This window comes from Cryptomeria japonica, chromosome 1, assembly GCF_030272615.1.
Source record: "Cryptomeria japonica chromosome 1, Sugi_1.0, whole genome shotgun sequence".
NCBI lineage: Eukaryota > Viridiplantae > Streptophyta > Pinopsida > Cupressales > Cupressaceae > Cryptomeria > Cryptomeria japonica.
Window position 1 is genome coordinate 244336515 of NC_081405.1, and position 6000 is coordinate 244342514.

Here is a 6000-nt window from a genome sequence, read left to right on the forward strand (position 1 = left end):
GCCTATTTGCCAGGTTTGCACCATTGTACTTATCCCAAGCGCCATCGAAGTGGTTTTCACCGTTTGGATGAATGATTTTTCTTTACTATTTTCTTGATTTTTCCATTTTTTTCTACTTTTTTAGGACGTTTTCTAAATGTTTTTGGTATTTTTGATATTTTACGAGCCTAATGCTTTGCACAACTTATGTATGGAACTTTTTGAGATGCATGGTGCTGATTGGATCTACCAGGGGTTCTAAAGTTTCTAACTGATATGCCCCAGACCCGAAGACGGTAGTGATGACATATGGACCCAGCCAATTGGATTCAAATTTGCCTCAGTGTTCTCTATTTGGTTGATTGTGAGGATTCTCTTTGAGAACAAGATCTCCTACCTCAAATGTGTGAAGTCTAACCTTATGATTGTAGCTCCTGCTCATGCGCTGCTAATATGCTTTAAGGTGATTGTAGGTAGCTTGTCACTTCTCATCAAGTAGTTCCAAGTCCTGAAGATGGGAGACACGATACTCTTCATCATGAATAAGATTGTGCAAGGAGACCCATAGGGATGGTAATTCAACCTCAATAGGAAAGATAGCTTTTGCTCCATAAACAAGTGAGTATGGGGATGTCGTTGTAGGGGTTCGAATGCTAGTTTGATATGCCTATAGTGCGGGATTCAAATGAATGTGCCAATCACAATCAAAATCATTGACTATCTTCTTTAAGATCATTAATATGTTCTTGTTTGAGGCTTCTGCTTGACCATTTCCTTGTGGGTAATATAGGGTGGAGAAACGGTGTTGGATATGAAATTTATCAGAGTTCCTAGACATCTCAATTTTTGAAGGGAAGCTCGTTATCCATGATGATGGACATGGGTACACCATACCAGCATATGATGTAATTTAGGATGAATGAGGCGATTTGCTTGCTGGTGACTTGGGTGAGTGGAACAAATTTGATCCACTTTGTGAAGTACTCAGTGGTGATAATGATGAATTTATGACTAGGGGATGAAGATGGATGGATTTTACCCACAAGGTCAAGTCCCCATTGACAAAAGGGCCATGGTGTCGCAATGGGTTGCAGTTCTTGCATTGGTGCATGTATCAAATCTCCATGTACTTGACACTTCTTGAATTTTCTAACAATGTAATAGGAGTCTTTTTCCATGGAGGGACAATAGTATCTTGCCCTTATGATCTTTTTAGCCAATGAAGGACCACTTGAGTGATCCCCATAGATACCTTCATGTACTTCTTCTAAAGTTGTGGTCACCTCACCTTACTCTAAACATCGGAGGAGAGTACCATCAAGACCTTGTCGGTATAGGGTTTCGACAATGATGGTGTATCGGGTGGATTGGCATATGAAGGTTTTTCATTGGTTGTTCAATTGGTTTGATGGAAGAATTTGATCAGGTAGGTTAGCGTAGAACTCACCATACCATGAAGAATCGGGACCGATGAGTTGGCAAACCATCTCCAATTCTAGGATATCATAAGCGAGTATCCAAATTTGTTCAACTAAGAATTCGTAGCATGTTGAGTTCTGTGGAAGATCAAGAAGAGAGGCTATTGTAGCTATTGCATTTGCGGCTCGATTTTTCTCTTGAGGAATCTACTCAAAAGTGATAGTTGTGATTAATTCCTTGGAGCTATGAACCATTTTCTTGTAAGGCATGAGCTTGTCATCCTTAGTTTGATAGTCATCGCTGACCTGTCGAATTAAAAGATGTGAATCATCGTAGACTTGTAGCTCCTTTAAGTTCCATTGGATGACCATTTGTAGTCTTGTGATCAAAGCCTCATATTCTTCTATGTTGTTCATGCATGGAATTGTGAGCCTGTATGATTTTGGAATGCTATCACCTTCAGGTGTGATAAAGAGAATGCCAACTCCTAAACCATATCTAGTGTAGGACCCATCAAAATATAGCTTCCATTTATGTGCTGACATGACTGTGAAGATCTCTTCGTCTAGAAAATGTGAAATGAGAGGATGGTCTCCTATGAGTGGTGCTTCAACCAACTGATCTGCAATGACTTGCCCTTTGATTGCCTTTCGATCCACATACTCTATATCAAATTCGTTGAGGAACATAACCCACTTTGCAAAGTGTCCTATTAGCGCTACTTTATTGACTTAATACTTGAGTGGATCTATCTTGGCAATGAGTTGTATCTTGTGTGTCAGCATGTAGTGCCTTAGTTTGGTTGCTGCCAAAATCACTGCAAGACAAGCTTGTTCAATAGGCACATAATTGAGTTCATACCCTAATAGTGTCCTGGAGATGTAGTATGTTGCACATTCTTTTCCTTCGGCATTATGTTGTGCTAGTAATACCCCTCAGCCTGTAGTCGTAGCTGATATGTATAATAACAATGGCTTGTCTGGAGATGGTGGTGATAGCAATGGTGGCGTCATCAGGTAGTCCCTTAGTTGCTGGAATGCTTGTTAACAATTATCTTCCCATTTGAAACAAACATTTATGTAGTAGATGTGTGAAGTGATGACATTTATCAGCCAATTGTACAATAAAGCGATGGATTGATTGTAGCCTCCCTTGTAATGTCCTCAATTGACAAATATTTTTATAACGACCCTTATTATTTTTAAAAAAGCTTTATTTAATTATTAAATTAATTATATATGATTTTTTCAATATTTTAATTAATATATTTATTTTCTTATTCTTTAAATTCTAAATTTAATAAAATAAGAAATTATATTAATAATTAAAATATTAATACTATTTAAAAAAAACAACAACTTTTTTTAATATTATTTATAAACAAAAAATAAAAGTTCATATTATAAAGTAATTATTGAAAAAGGGAATAAATTGCATATTTAATGCAAGTAATTAAAATTAAAATAATTATCCTTCTAAGCAATGCTTTTTGAGAAAAAAGTGAATGTTTTGTGTGCCTTTCAAAGCACATACCATATTTAAAAACTACTTTAAAAAAAAAGGCTAAAGTAAAGTATATTATATTATTTAAAGCTAAAAAGTAAAAGTAATACCTTATAAATAAAGAGTGAATGCTTTTAGTGATTAATTTAAAGCAACCATTTTAAATTAAAACTAAAACAATATTAAAGAGACCTATTTAGGTGAGATAAAGAAAAGTCTACTCTTAGAAAACTAGATAAAATAAATGACAAATTTAAGTTGGACCAAATCATAAATATAGGAGGAGAATCGCATGAATGGGAAGACAAAGTTTCTTTCAGGAAAATTCCATAATATTAGTGCATGCATTGTGTTTTCTTAAGAGGATAAATCGTTTATGGGTCAACTGCTCTCTCCAACTATTTCCACTCTTACTTGGAGGCATTTTTTTCTGGGTCTGTGCTCCTTTCTATCTTTCTTATTTCAAAAGCTTTGTAATCTTATCTAAACTATCTTGTAAGGATACTTCTTAAAACAACCTTTTAAAAGACCAATAAATTTCGAATATACATTATATTTGAATGTTAGTGAAAAGGATTAAGTTAGTGGAGATCACTATAAATTTTAAAGGGAAGATAATTACCATACTCTACATTAGCAAGTTTTTATTCATATGATAATTAAAATAAGATTTAGATAAGGGAATTATCATTAGGTGGGAGTACCTACAAACTGATAGATTACTTGGTATGCCCTCCATTGCTCTTATATGTACTTGTACGTTCTTATGTGCTACTTTGTATCTTTTATTCTTATGAATGCATGGTTGTATACAAATGTCTTTTTAAATTGTGATTAAAAAATTATTATGAAGTCATTATGTTTTTCCTTGTGCTTGAGATGGGATTGAGATCTTGTCATAATCTTAGATAGATAAGAAAAGGTTGTTGCTTTTATCTTCGTACACATGTTATATGCATTAAATTGTGTGCTTATGATGTCATTAGATTGGTGTTAAAATGTGGATATATCATGTTGCACAACTTCCATTACTCTTGCCAGTATCACATCATTAGTCTTCCTCGTGCTGGGTTGGGTATCTTTCGTGTCATGAAAGATTCCAAGGAAGTGTAACTATTTCGTGTTAGGGTGGAAACGCGCTCCGGCAATGTTCTCGCCCATGATGTGTGTAAGGCAGAATGGTAGCATTACAAGATACATTGGTTTATGACATTGCATGTTGGTGGAATACACATAAAGACAATATTAGAAATTAGTCAGCATTCAACATTCTCATCAAAGCCCGATACTTACAAGAAGAACAAGAGTACCTAACCATCCCCAAGTATCAAGGATCTATCACCCCAAAAGAACACCTTTACACTTGTGTTACTACATGTACCATGGATAGAGAATATAATCACTGATTGGGTAAAACTGTGGTTTGGAATGTCTCTTATTTTGGTTCAATTTATCCCTATATAGTTCTCCTCAATTTGTACCTAATTATGTCAATCTGAGATCGTAGACTAATGAAAGATATTATGGCTCTTTTCTCAGGGTGTGAAGATAATGAGTTAAGTGTAATGGAAATGTAGCTATTCAAATTAAGTGCTTACCTTGGAACACACTCCCTACACTTAATTTTGCTTCTTAATTGATTCACACTTCTTCAATTAAAATAATTAACCAGTTCTTGTTCCTGTCATTCTGGTGACAGGAACTAGAACAATGTTTTAATGTTGCAGAAAAACTATTAATAACTTGTGCATTAATTACATAGTTATTCTTGATTATTCTAGATTGATGTTTTTGATCAATTATAGCTATAGTACTAGCCAAAATGAACAAATGTAAACAATCCAAATCACACGAACATAAACCAATAATATCAATGAACTCAATATCAATGATGAAAACTAGAACTTAACATAATCTCACAATACTCAAATAATGTAAACATTTACCGCACTAGACCAAAATGAAAGGTCGCCAATTAACTTTCGAGTGGGCTCAATCTCCTCAGTCACCTAGTGGCAAATCCTTGCTAGTTTACTTCAGATTTCCACGCATAAAGAAGATGATTCTACAAAGTAGGTATTTTTCTTCGACAGAGAATTACATTAATCACCACACATATCATCTTCAATCTTATGCATACATGCATATTTATACAGTTTTGTTTACTCAACTTTTATTTGTGCAATGATTTCTTTTTTTGCTATTGTTTTTTTATTTTTGGGGTTTTTTTTTTCTATTACCGTGGGAACCCACGGTTGTGGGCTCTCCCATAGTCCAGGTGCCACGACTATGGGAGTGGACACCCATGCCTCCTTCTCCTTTCGTGGGGCCCAACTATATATATATATATATATATATATATATATATATATATATATATATATATATATTGTTGGGTAAGTGCACCAAGATGGTGTGCAAAAAGGGGGTATAAGTGGACACTTTTTTTTCTGAAATGAAGTAAACTTGAACTTAGAGGAGAAAGTTGAGAGCCATCCACTCAAGATATGAAGATACTCGAAGAACAAAGATTGTAGTACTCTGAATCTAGTTTCCAAACTACATTTTTTTTTTCAAAATTGGATAAGATTAAGGGGGTCAAATCCTTTAAGCACAAAAAATAGACCCTGATTTTTTTTTGAAAAACATAACATAGTGTATGACGTGCGCATCAAAAAAGTCATAGTTATATTTAGTATTTTGACAAATCCTTTGGCAGAACGATTAATGAGTCATTATTTTGATTAATCAGCCATTATTTTCAACATCTGTTATAGGAATTTTGAAATGAAATTCATTTTCATCTTTATTTGAATTTGAATTTTGATTTTCGAATGATGAAATTGAAATGCACATTAACTTGAAATTTGACGAAATTGGAATTTGGTGAAATGTGAATTTGGAAAGATGAAATTAATTGAAATCAGAATTTGGGGATTTGGAGAATTAATTAATTAATTGAATAATTTAAAATGCAATTATTCAATCATTAGAAATAAAATTAATTAAATAATAAAGACTATTTAAGTAGGTAATTAAATCACAATTAATTAAATAATTAATATTTAATTAATGTTTGAGAAAGGGTTAAATGATGAA